The sequence below is a fragment of the Protopterus annectens genome, chromosome 4.part0 (assembly GCF_019279795.1).
Source record: "Protopterus annectens isolate FY-2018-M chromosome 4.part0, PAN1.0, whole genome shotgun sequence".
Classification (NCBI taxonomy): Eukaryota; Metazoa; Chordata; order Ceratodontiformes; family Protopteridae; genus Protopterus; species Protopterus annectens.
Window position 1 is genome coordinate 557,414,760 of NC_056733.1, and position 12,789 is coordinate 557,427,548.

The 12,789-nt window shown below is 40.3% G+C and overlaps 1 protein-coding gene across 2 annotated transcripts in view; it reads right to left on the bottom strand.

Moving 5' to 3' along the window:
- The window catches only part of KIAA1671 (KIAA1671 ortholog), a 2,688,721-nt gene that overhangs the window by 1,671,251 nt on the left and 1,004,681 nt on the right, over positions 1–12,789 (bottom strand). The window lies entirely within an intron of this gene.

Sequence of the window (12,789 nt, forward strand, 5' to 3'; positions counted from 1 at the left end):
TAGCCTAGTACCCTCCTATGAACCTATGAACGCCTGGTAATGGACTGAAAATTGTCATGTCTGCCACAGTCCTGGGAATGCTTTCCATGTTCAGAATATAAAAATTAACAATGACAAACATACCACTTTTGTCCAACTGAATGTAGCCCTGTCTATCTAGTATAATGGGTGGTTAACCCAGAATCTAATCTCTGTCTTTCTAGTACTGAGAGGGGTTAATTCCAAAATCTGGAGTCCTTCCTGTTTGGTAACTGCCGTCTGGTCTACTAGTGTATCGCTTCTCAGATAATTCCTACAGGACGGGCAGCTCCAAATATGCATATATCTTCCTCTGTAGCATACACAGCCAGCACACACAGATGTGTTGTACAGCCCCATTTGAACAGCCTGAGAGGGGAATGCTGCCAAAATGTGGATTAGCCTAAACACTGTGAATTGTAACATACCTGGAAAATTCTTGGAGGAGTGTAGGATCATAACCTTGTGCCACAACCCCAGTTCTATGGAGGTATCTTATTCTAGTTTGCTGACATCACATCCAATCACTTATCCTGAGTAATATTCCTTTTCTTAAAAACAATCTATTATTCTCCTTACTAGCTGACCACTTCTTCATACAACAAAGTATCTGATCATTCCAAACCTTACCTTGCATTTTGAAAACCTGTAATGCCTCCCCCTTACCTGTAAGTATTGACCTCACCGGAATCCACTTCTGAGTACCAAACCTTAATGCACTGTAACTCATCATCATATTATTTTGAAAGTCCCACCCACACATACAATATAAACCACTTTATCAGCCCAACTGTCTAAAAAATAGAACACTTTCCTGTCTGGACATGTGTGACCCTTCAGATCTGTTTCTAATAAATTCCTTCCATCTCAGTCTCCTTCCAATGACGTACCTTAGTTTCTACTTTTGTATATGTAATTGAAAATTGCCTCTCTTTTCTATGGTGTTGAAATGCCCCATCCATTTAGAGACAATCCAATGATTTTCACAAGCTTTGCTATGTTACTTCCATTACTTACCTGCTCACATGTTTAACTGGGGATTTCCCTGGCTTCTCCATACACACCAATACTTCCCCCTAAATCGCTGGATAACCTAGTTTACACTTATTTTGTTTTATATCATTAAGGTACTCCTCACAAATGCATCAGGCCACCAATGCCCCCTCATGTAGATCATTATAAACAGTAACACAAAACTCAGACTGAAACCCACATTCCCAAAACACCTCAGGAATGTGGTACATGCACAGATTAATACAATTCTTATGAAAATCATTGGATTGCCTCTAAATGGATGGGGCATTTCAACACCATAGAAAAGAGAGGCAATTTTCAATTACATATACAAAAGTAAAACACAACTGGTCTATTTGCAGGAAACTTGGCTGAACCACAGAGATAAAATTGGATGGCTTTGGAATTGTTCAGGGTGTGTGCTGCTGTGAGCAAGTTAAAAAGAGGAGTGGCAACCCTTATACACGACTCCATGAGTTGGTCTAAGTTAGAGGAGGAGAGAGATCTAGCTGATAGGTGGGCCATAGCATTGATCAGGACAGCAAACCATAACTACAATTCAACATTATTATCATATCAGATGGAACATACATTACTTTTAACATATTTTAAATTGTCCAGAGTGCAGGCATCTCAAAGAACATATTAACCCCTGTTCCTCATTTGCAGGTGCTTATTCTTTAAACCATGCGTCACATAAGATCATAATCATCTTATAAAATAATCAACATTCAACTTCTGACCCATATTCATCCATCATGTTAACATTTCTGCGGTAGTGGTCTTGTAATCAACTGTCCCCAATAATGCCTGCAGCAATTAGAGCAAGACCTGCCCATTCAATGTTGCATCTAGAAAAAAAAAAAAAAAGGAGAGACAAAAAGGAAGTGCACACAAATATCCAACTGTTCGGCTCCTCCTATGGATTATAGTACCCTTTGCAAGCATATTTATAATGCAACACAACTGCTATAACCTTCATGCATTCAATGATATGTCACTAGACCCAACCAGGGTATCAAACCTGACATGGGCAGATTCATGTCAAGAGACTTCAATAGATTCTTGTTTTGCAGCTTCTATTTCTGGACTCTGAAAGTCTATGTCCACCTAGCGGTCCTCTTCATCCAACCTACTCATTCAGACTAGGTAACATGGGTAGTGGCCCATACTGATTAGATAACTCCACCCTGTCTGGCTGTGCTTTGATTTATATGCCTGGACATCCCTATGTGATGCTTTCCTCACCCTTCCTTTCTACAACCTTTGAGGGAGGAGGGTGACATTGGCTTTTCTCTCTTTTCTGAATACTGCTTTGAACAGTCATTTATGTTCCATGAGCTCGCATTTATCTCTAAAGATTTGGTTTAGCTACTGTGCACTTTTCCACTTCTACTATAATGGTAAATGTGCACATGATTTCCTTTTGCTAAGTATAAGCATGATGGAAATCTCAAAAGGACTGTGTGCCCTCTTTTTTTAAGAAAAAATCTGAGGTATGGGGACCAAAGCTTTTCTTTTCAAAAACAAAGCGGTGCTATAATCGGATACCAGTCTCACAGCAGCTGCTCCTATTTTCAAATCACTTCCTAAGTCTGGCTTTTGACATAATGCTTTGTCAGTACAAATACTGCATTTAAACATGAATTGCATTATGTTCCTGACACTGGGGAATTCTAGGCATTATTCTGTGAGCACACATGATCACAGGAACAGATTCCAAGCCCAGAATATTTTTCAATTCTGCTGTTATAAAATCATTTTCCCCCACATGCTCAGGAAGACTCAATATTCTTACATTGTTATGACTTGCCCTACTTGGCATATCATCTAGTCTGGTATCACGTTTACTTACAGTTCGCTACATTTATGAGAGTTTATTTCACTCTTCTGTAGGTCACCCTAGTTCTCAGAGTTCCCTCTGCTTAGGTATTAGGATAGAAACTGATTTAACCAAGTCTCATGATTAAATGTAGTACTGTTAATGTAGGTTATGTTGATTGGAGAGCTCTGAAAAATATTTCATAAGGACTTTAACGTTTCTTTTATTTTCTTAATATCCTGAGTTGTTGCCAGTACCCAGCACCATCCTGTATCACTTTCCACTGCAAACTAGTGAATGTGCAAGGAATATATCACAAAACTAGAATAAACTGAAGAACAAGTCCTTGAAAGACACAGAATTATGCTCTGGATACCGTCTGCCTTACAATCACACTGCTTGTGCTACTTTTCCACTGGCTTTGAGTAATTGAATTCCAAAAAAAAGTTGATTTGGGCCATCTTGTAATGACTCAAAGTCATGGAAACACTGGTAGAATTAGTGCAGGTTATGTACAAGGAATCAATGCTATAACTATGAACAGTGTTCAGACTTTCACAGGGGTTCATCTCTGTGCCCACTACTGAGCATATCGATAGCCAACATTAACAGGTTGAATGGCACAGTTGAAAAAAATCTACTGCAGTCATAATGTGGAATTACAAGAAGTCTCTGAACAGGGCTTTCAATAAATAATACAGGAATGGAACTCAAAACTGAAGGCAAATGGGGTGAAACTGACGGTTGTCATGGTAAATGGCAGAACTTAGGAAATGCTAAACATTGAGATAGAAGGGAAGACAGAACAGCTTAACAGCTTCAAGTATCTGAGAGGAATTGTTGAGGAGAAGGCAAGCGTTAATGAGGAGGAAAACGTTAGAATCAGACAGGATGCAGCCAACTGGCACAGAATGTCAAAGTAATAAGTAACAAAATAATGGCAAAGAAACTAAAAAGTAAGGTGTACAAAACAGTGGTGCTGCCAGTACTTTTGTTTGACACAAAAACCTGAACGGTGAAGGCAGAGTAGTTGAGGAAGTTACAGACAACAAAGATGAACTAACTGAAATGGGTGTTAAGACACATTGTGGGACAGAGGAAGGAATAATATCAGAGCAAAATCAAAAGTAGATGTAATTGCAGTAAAGATCAATTTATTTATTTATTTTTTTTTTTTTTTACATTTGTTGACCGGGAGAATCCAACTGGATAAATGTCCATTTTCAGCAGAGGCCCGGGGAGAAAAGCTCCAGAGTTTGTAAATATACAAAGGCAAGTAAACACATACAGAGTCATTTACATATACAGAGACAAAGTACAATTTATAACATTTTAAAAGTACAAAGAGAGACAAAAAATGTTTTGGCCGCACATTTTAAAAAATATTGTAGCTGCAAATTGTAGTAGCAGAGAGAAAGATAACAGATTACAGTGGTTCAGGCATGTGTGCAGGAAAGCAGAAGATAAAGTTGGTGAAGAAGGGACTTCCAAGATGGCTGCACACTGACCAACAGCTTAGCTTCAGCTCTCCAAGTATGAAAACAAACTGAGAAACAGCCAGTGATATTGTCAGCTTGTGTAAAATTCAGTTACTGGCCAGTAAGTACACTGCCTTGATGCCAGCAAAGAAAATAAGAGCACCTGACATAAAATCAGTTAGAAAAGATGGAGAAAACTGGCAAGAATTCTGCAGCTATTCAACAAAAAGCAGTTCAAGCTTCAACTCCGGTGCAAGACATAGCTTCCAGTAATTTTGCAGAAAAAATAAGTCAAATGTGTTCAGAGCAGATTAAAATAAAAGCACTGAAGGAGTACATCAACTCAAATAACAAAAGGCTAGAAAATGGAAGAAACTTTAAACACATTCCGATGAGCTGATAAAACTGCAAAAAGTAGAGATCAAAATGAGGAAAAGGCTGTCTGAGCATGAGAATGCCTAAGAAGAGATGTTTAAAAATGGTAGAATTACAGGACAGACCACTTAGAGAAACTGCGACTTTGATATACCAGATAAACTAAAAGGAACAGACTGCATTGATTTTATAAGGCATAAATAAGCATCTGGGCTGATGTTCACCAGCAGGAATTGTTAACTGAAAGGGCACACCATGTGCAGGCTCCAAATCTAGCAATGAGAAAGCATCCAAGATCTTTATTAGTAAAGATACAAACCTATCCAACAGACAGATCTGTTCCAGACAAAAATACTGCAAAAGGGCAAAGTATTAAAAGTTGGAGACAGTAAATGGTTTGTGGAAAATGATTATCCACTGCACTCCAGGCAGGAGAGAAATGTATTCCTGTAATCAGGGGAATGTTGAGAGGCAGGTGTGAGATTCAAGATTCTGTCCAGATATTTTCAGAATATGTTTTTCCTGGAGGATCAAAGTCATTTTTTGATACAGAACAGTCTAAGGAGGAAATGCAAAAGTTTGTCCAACAAAAAGTGAGCCATCAAACGAAAGGGGACCCTGATTCAAATTCTTCTGATAATAAAGCACAGAGAGAGACAGCCAGTGAAACCTTTTTCCACTGTACCAAAGGAAAATACTTGAGAAACAGAGAAAAACATAGGAGTTGACCAGAAAAATCAGGAGTACCTTGGAAATAAATGAGAATCTCAGACCAGCAACACATAAGTTAGTGAATAAATATTACACTGCAAAGCATCAATTGCATTTGTGAAATACAGCTGTATAAGAACATCTACCTTTACTTATACTGCTCCAACTCCTGGAATTATGCCTGTTCTCTATTGTATAGCCAGTTTATACTAAAAGTATGTTCTAAGCTCATACCACAAATTAGTCTTACTTTGTCTACTGTACAGGATACCTGCATACCACTGAGATCCGCCCTTCATACTCACCTGTTTAAAAACCTTGCCTCCGTCTTTCTTTGCCATCTGTAAGTTAGTCACTACCCTAGTGTCAACTCTCTCTTAGTTAGCCATACTCTTTGTTTTTCTGTTTGTGATTTCCTTTTAACTGTTTTTATCTTACTGCAAATACCTGTATATACCTCACTATAACATCTCTTCCTTCTCTGTCTACACCTCCCCACCTTTTCTACGTACCTGCTGACTCTCACTGTGTGCTCCTTACTGTTTCCCTCCTGGCCTGCTGATTGTTTCTTGTGTTGACTGCCATTTCCTGGCCATTCCCACTCAGCTTCCCCCTCGCTACACTCGGGCTCACTCTGCCCCATTCCCATTCACCCTCATATCATTTCTTTTATACCTAACCACCTCATCCCTTCCGGTCTGCTAAAACATTCTAAACACCTTACCCCACCCCTATTTATCACTTCATAGTTTATTCTGCTGCATATCTTCCTCCTTCCTATATACCTCCTACTCCTCCTAAAGGTTGTTTCACCTAATTTTTACTTCAACTCTCTAACAGGTCCAACAACTTACTTTTCCTAGTCCTTTACTCACTCCATCCCAATCCTACTTCCCCACCTTAGGCCATGGCTATTGCAACTCTCTCTATTTTCCTCTTGCCTCCATTACTTCTTCTCATTCTTACATCTTATACTATTCCATTACCACCTGTCCATAGAGATCCCACTAATCCCCATACTAACTGCTTCTCATCTCTGCAGTACTCTATTACAATCTCCTCCTCTATCTTTTCTATGAACATCCCTCTGCCTAAAATCAAACTTCCTCCCTTTCACTCTCTAGCATCTAAAACCAAGACTACGTACCAGACATACAACCCACTTAAATTCAAACTTTACCACCTTCATGTAGCCCTGCGTTTGTCAGGAGACATGCATCCAAATCCAGGGCCCATCCATCACTCCATCATGCATCACTCTACCTCTCCCTACTTAATAAACTCAGCCTCTCCAAACAAACATATTTCCTTTTACTCTATGAATGCCTGTAGCATTCTAAACAAAGTTAGTGAAATCCATGCCTGGATAGCTTTCCACACCCCTGATATCACCTTAACAGAGACTTGGCGAAAACCACAAACCTCTGATACATTCTCCCCCATGGTTATAATATACTCCACATAGATCACCAAAACAAAAAGGGGGTGGCATAGCCATCCTCTACTCCAATACCTCACTATTACAAGTATTATGAAACTGATCCCATCCTTTTCTCCTGTTGAACTACTGACATCTAACCTTAAAATCAATGACCACACCACTATCACAGTAGCAGCCATCTATATTACTCCAGGAGACAACATTCCTCTGCTCAAAAATATTCTTTCATACTTTTTTCAACACATCCTCGATGAAACTATTCTCCTTGGGGATGTCAACATTAACTGGTTAACTCTCAGTAATCCAAACTCTAATACTCATATTAATTTATATGGCTTTAAACAGCTAATCTCCCAACCTACTCATACAAACACTCACATCTAGTACTCTTACTGACTGGGTACTTGTATCAAATCCCTCCAAATATCATAACTCTGAAACCCTACCAAACACCCTGAGCGATCATTCCCCTATAAAAGTACTTGGGTTCACTCCCCACTTCTCAAAACCTCATAGATTTATCACTTGTCACAAACTCTCTAACTTCCATCCAGAAACCTTTAATACCCTCCTCTCTAAAGTAAACTGGAAATTCCTTACCCAACTCCCACTAGAAGCAGCAGTCCTAGCTTTCAACTTCACCTTCCTTAGCATCTTAGACTCGCTTGCTTCCCCTCACAAAGTTAGCATCTTAGACTTGCTTGCTTCCCCTCACAAAGTCCGAATTAAGTCCAACATATCTCCGTGGCTTTCAAAAGGCATTCATAACCTTTGATAACTAGAGACAAATTATGGAAAAAATGGTCACAAACTAAGTTTCCTGCTGACTTGCAAAAATATAAAGAACTCAGAAATCTGACAAAAAACACATAGATAAAATGGACTTCTATAACAAACCTCCCACAGCCCCAAAATCTAATCCTAAAAAATTCTGGAATTCTATAAACCAAATAGTATATCCCGGTAATCTTAGCTCCCCTAATCCATGTCCAGACAAGACATCTGAAGAAACTGCCACTATCTTCAATACCTATTTTATCAATTCAATATCTAAGCTACTCAACCCTAACCCAAACTCCTCTACTACTAACATCTCCAACTTTTCTGAACCTACTCCCAGTACTGTCTCCTCAAATACCTTCTCCCTTAAACCTGTGCCTACTGGCTACATTGAAACTCTACTCTCTAAATTAAAACCATGCTCAGCACCAGCTGACAATATTCAATCCACTTTTCTTCTACTAGCAGCCGACTCTCTTGCTCTCCCTATCTATTCTAATTAATTGCTCTATCTCTCAATCTAAAGTCCTGCCCATCTGGAAACAATGCTACACTCTACCCATACACAAAGGAGGCAACTCCTGTGATATCTCCAACTTTAGACCTATCGCTTTCCCCTCCACCCTCTCTAAAGTACTAGAAAAATGTATTCATAAACAAGTTATGCAGGATCTAATACAGGGAAATCTGCTTACACCCACACAACACAGCTTCAGACCCAAACATAGCACAACTACAGCTCTATTATCCTTCCTCAGCACTGTCTCTATAGCCATGGATGACCATAAACTTACTTCTTGTCTATTCTTGGACCTCGCAAAAGCTTTCAACACTGTCTCACACTCTCTTCTGCTGCACAAACTGCATAACCTCAACTTCTCCTCTGATACTGTTGCATGGTTCTCCAGCTACCTCACAGATAGATCTCAATCAGTGAGATGGCACTCTACACTCTCCCCTTCTCTCCCTGTAAAAATGGGTGTACCTCAAGGGTCTATCCTACAGCCTTTACTTTTTAATATATTTACTAATCAGCTCTATACCTCCTGTCCTCTGTCATCTTTAGTGCAATACGCAGATGACTCTACAGTCATCACCATAGCCAGCTCTCCCTCTAAGCTCTTCTCAGCTACTCAGGCATCTTTTAACTCAGTTGAAACATGGCTCATCAACAACCAGCTCATCCTTAATCCTAAAAAAAAAAGTTGTTACTCTTCCTACCTAAAATGTTCAACAATATTAAACCCTCCTTCACCATACAGTCCCTTAACACTCCTATTCAGGTAGTATTCAGCACTAGGCTCTTAGGAGTAACCACTGATAATCAGCTTAAATTTGACTTGCATGTTAATAACTGTATCAAAAACACTAATTCAAAACTAGGGCTCCTTTATCGTAACAAGAAATTCCTTACCGCTGAAACCAAGATTACTCTCTCTCTCTCACCTACCTTCTACCCAGTAAAAAAAGTAAAGCGCTCAAATTCTCACATATCTTAACTCAACACTCCTGACCAAACTTGAATTTACCTACAACAAGGTAGCTAGATTTGCTGCCCAACAAAACTACAAATCCCATCAATGTCTCTCAACACCTAAACTGGCTTGAATTACCCCACCATCTTCTTCTCCCTCAGCTCCAGATCATCCATTCTGTCCTATACCAGCCTTCCTACTGCCCAGCACCATCCCCGCTCATCTCCCATTATTCTCCCTCCAAACTTCTCCGAAGCTTTAATCAAGATCTACCACAAATCTACAAACCCAAGTCTAAATATGGACGTAACATGCACAGCTATCACCCCACTATTGCTTGGAATAGGCTCCCACTAGAAATCAGGACCGTTACACATCCTAAATAATTTAATACAGCCACCAAAGAGCACTTTAAAAGTCACTGGTCCTGCCACTGCACTCTCCCTCCTTAAACATCCCCTACTTCCCATACCTTAATCTACTTTCTGCCCTTAACTCACTCTTCTCACTAGCTCTCTCTAATCTTCCTTGACTACTCTTTCTACTGTTTTCTAAAACCTATTAAGCAAATCACCTCAGAGAAACATTCTATTGTAACTGTCTTGCCTGCATGCAACTACATTATGATAAAACTGGGTTTTTGTAACCACTTACCCCAAAACTATATTCATCTTAATGACATATTTCTTTTTATACATCTTGAAATAGTTATGCTATACTCCTGATTATTGACACTGTATAATATTGTATTGCTACTTAATGCCTTGTAATAATCCTGTAACATTGCTGTTTAATGCTAATTTATAATGAAAATTGTATAATATGTTGGAGCTTTTCTCCCCGGGCCTCCACTGAAAAAGGGCTCTTCAGCTCAGTCAGACAAACCCGGTCAACAAATGTTAAATAAAATAAATAAATAAAGAGTAGACTTTAGTTGACTTTGTTAAACTTGTGAGGAACTGAAAAGCATTTGCTGCACTTCATGTCATTAATATTTGGAAAGAATTTGAATGAATGAGGAGGAATGAGGGGTAATGGGTGGGTAAGGGTAAAGGAGACCAGAGGCTCAAGTGTGAAGTAGAGCATCCCTCAATGATTCTTCCAGTGGGGGGATCAGGACAGAGAACTTGCTGCACTTGTTGAGGGTAGATGAGAAAAGGTCACAGCACAGTTGATCCCATCAACTGAAAATCATCATCAAGTTGATATTGAGAGACCACTTGTGAGACATTAGAATGGACCTCCTTAATCTGTCTGCAATCATGTTGGACTCCCACAGGGTGTGCACTGATATCAGAAAGTGACTAGAGGAGATCATCCATTGCCATTACTCTCACAGCTTCTTGACAAAGTGGGCAAGATTTGGTTTCCTCTCGTTTGTTGCTGTACCAAACCACCAACATACTGTCCATCTGGATTGCAATAGTCCCATTTGGGAGACTGTCCTGAAAGGCCTGCAATACTACAAGAACAGCTTATTTCCATGACAATGACATGTGTTGGCTTCTTTGAGGGAATCATGTGCCTTGGACTATCCTTCTCAAAAAGTGCCCTCCCACCTGATACAAGATGCATCCATGGTCACTGCGGCCTTGGGTTGAGGGAGAACAAAGGGACAGCCTTCTTGCACTTGACTGGAGTGAATCCATCAGAGAAGGTAATTCTTGCAAGCTTGAGTTATCATGACCGGCCTGGACAATGGGTGTTGGAGAATAAACAGCTGAGTTTCAAGTGTCATTGGAGGATTCTCATATGGACCCTGGACAGCGGTACAAGAGTGACTGGAGATTACCTGGATCCCAAGGCTTGGAGTATCAGATGTCCTGGAAGACTTCTGAATAATCTTTTGACCTGGAACTGAATGAATGGGTTGAATATGAGACAGAGGGAGAGAAGCTATTTGGCTGTATTGAAATGAACACTGATGAATTCCAAAGTTTGAGTTGGACTGAGCTGAGATTTGGTGCAAATGACAGATGTCCCCAGATGAGACTACAAATGGAGTAAGTAGTGCATTGCTTGAATTAGTTTATATCTGGTTGGAGCAGTCAGAAGCCAGTCTTCCAGGTATGGAAACACTCAAAATCCCAGCAGTCTCAGGTGGGCTGCTACAACTGCCATGCACTTGGTGAACAATTTTGGGGCTGTGGCAGGACCAAAGGACAGTCTCTGAACTGGTAATGACTGACTCCCAGCTGGAAATAGAGATATCTTCTGGATCACCTGTTCATTTTGATATTATAGTACACATCCTGAAGATCTATTGAGCACATCCAATCATCCTTGAGCAGAAATGCCAGAATGGACTGAACTGAGACCATCTGGAACTTTGTAAAATGAACCAATTGATCTAAATCGTCAAGATCTAAAATTGGTTTCAAGGACCCTGTCTTTTTGGCACTAAAAAGTACCTTGAATAAGTTCCAGACTCTCTCTGGTCTGGGGGAACCTCTTGGATGACTTTTCTTCTAGCAGCTTTTTTATTTTTACTGCTGCTACTTCCCTATGACTGGGTGGAACATTTGGGATTTTCTTTGAAACTGACGGAGTGGGACGAGAGAATGGTATGATATAACCTCTGGATATTATCGTCTTCACCCATTAATCTTTTAATATCTAGCTAGGCCCTCTGGTGCAGGGATACACAACCCCCCAACTGCCACCACTTATGAGCATTTGAGAGGATGTGCCTGAGAAAGAATCTCTACATCCCTGACTATGTGGACCACCTCTGCTGTGGGGGTGGTGTTTTCCATTTGAGTTCCCCCTCTACCCCTGAGGGAGATCTCTCCATCTGTACCTTGAAAATGACCCTGGATTTCTTGAACCACATTTTTCTACCACCTTACTGGTTTCTAGAAAAGGACTGTTGAAGAGTAGAAAAATGCACAACCACAGCAGACATGATTTTCTCTTCCTGTTTGCACCTAAAGTGTGTGTCCTTCACTTTGGGGGGAAACAAAGAGGTTTCATCAATAGGAACACTGATGAAAGAAAATGTGAAGGGTTCTCCAAAATCACACTTGTGCATTCAGGCAGGTCTCCTAATGGAAATACCTGAACCCATTACCCATGAGGTACCTTCAGCAGCATGAGATATCAGCCTCATGGATGAACTGGAAATAGATTGACGGGTGGCCAACTGCAAGGAAATGGTATTCCCATCCTTCAAAGATATGGCTCCAGAAAGATATTTGGTAAGCTCCTTGATCAAATCTCTCTGATGTCTGATAGTGTGCCAAATAATTTGGCAACCTAAGAGCAAAAGTCACTGAAGCACAGATATGCTTCCCAAATCTGTCCAGCACCCTAGACTCTGTTAGATGGATAGTCAGAGGAACTCTATTGTACTAGTTCCTTTCTAATGGCTCCCACAACAACCATGGCATCAACAGGCACTCCTCAACTCCAGTATGGGCTGTCCTTAGAAGGTGCAAGTATCTTCTCTGGTTTCTTAGGTATAGGTTCAGCTGTGTTTGGTTCCTTCCACACCTTCTGAGAGACTAAATCTATAAGCTCATTGAAGGATGGAGTGGCACAAGAGGTAGATGGGCCAGACCCAAAAGCCTCCAGAAATACTGATTCCTCTTAAGATTATCTGGGGGACTAACTACTCCTTTTATGAGGAGCTCTAAAGAAGATGTCATCATGTGGTGATCTGGGGGAATCCTCCAC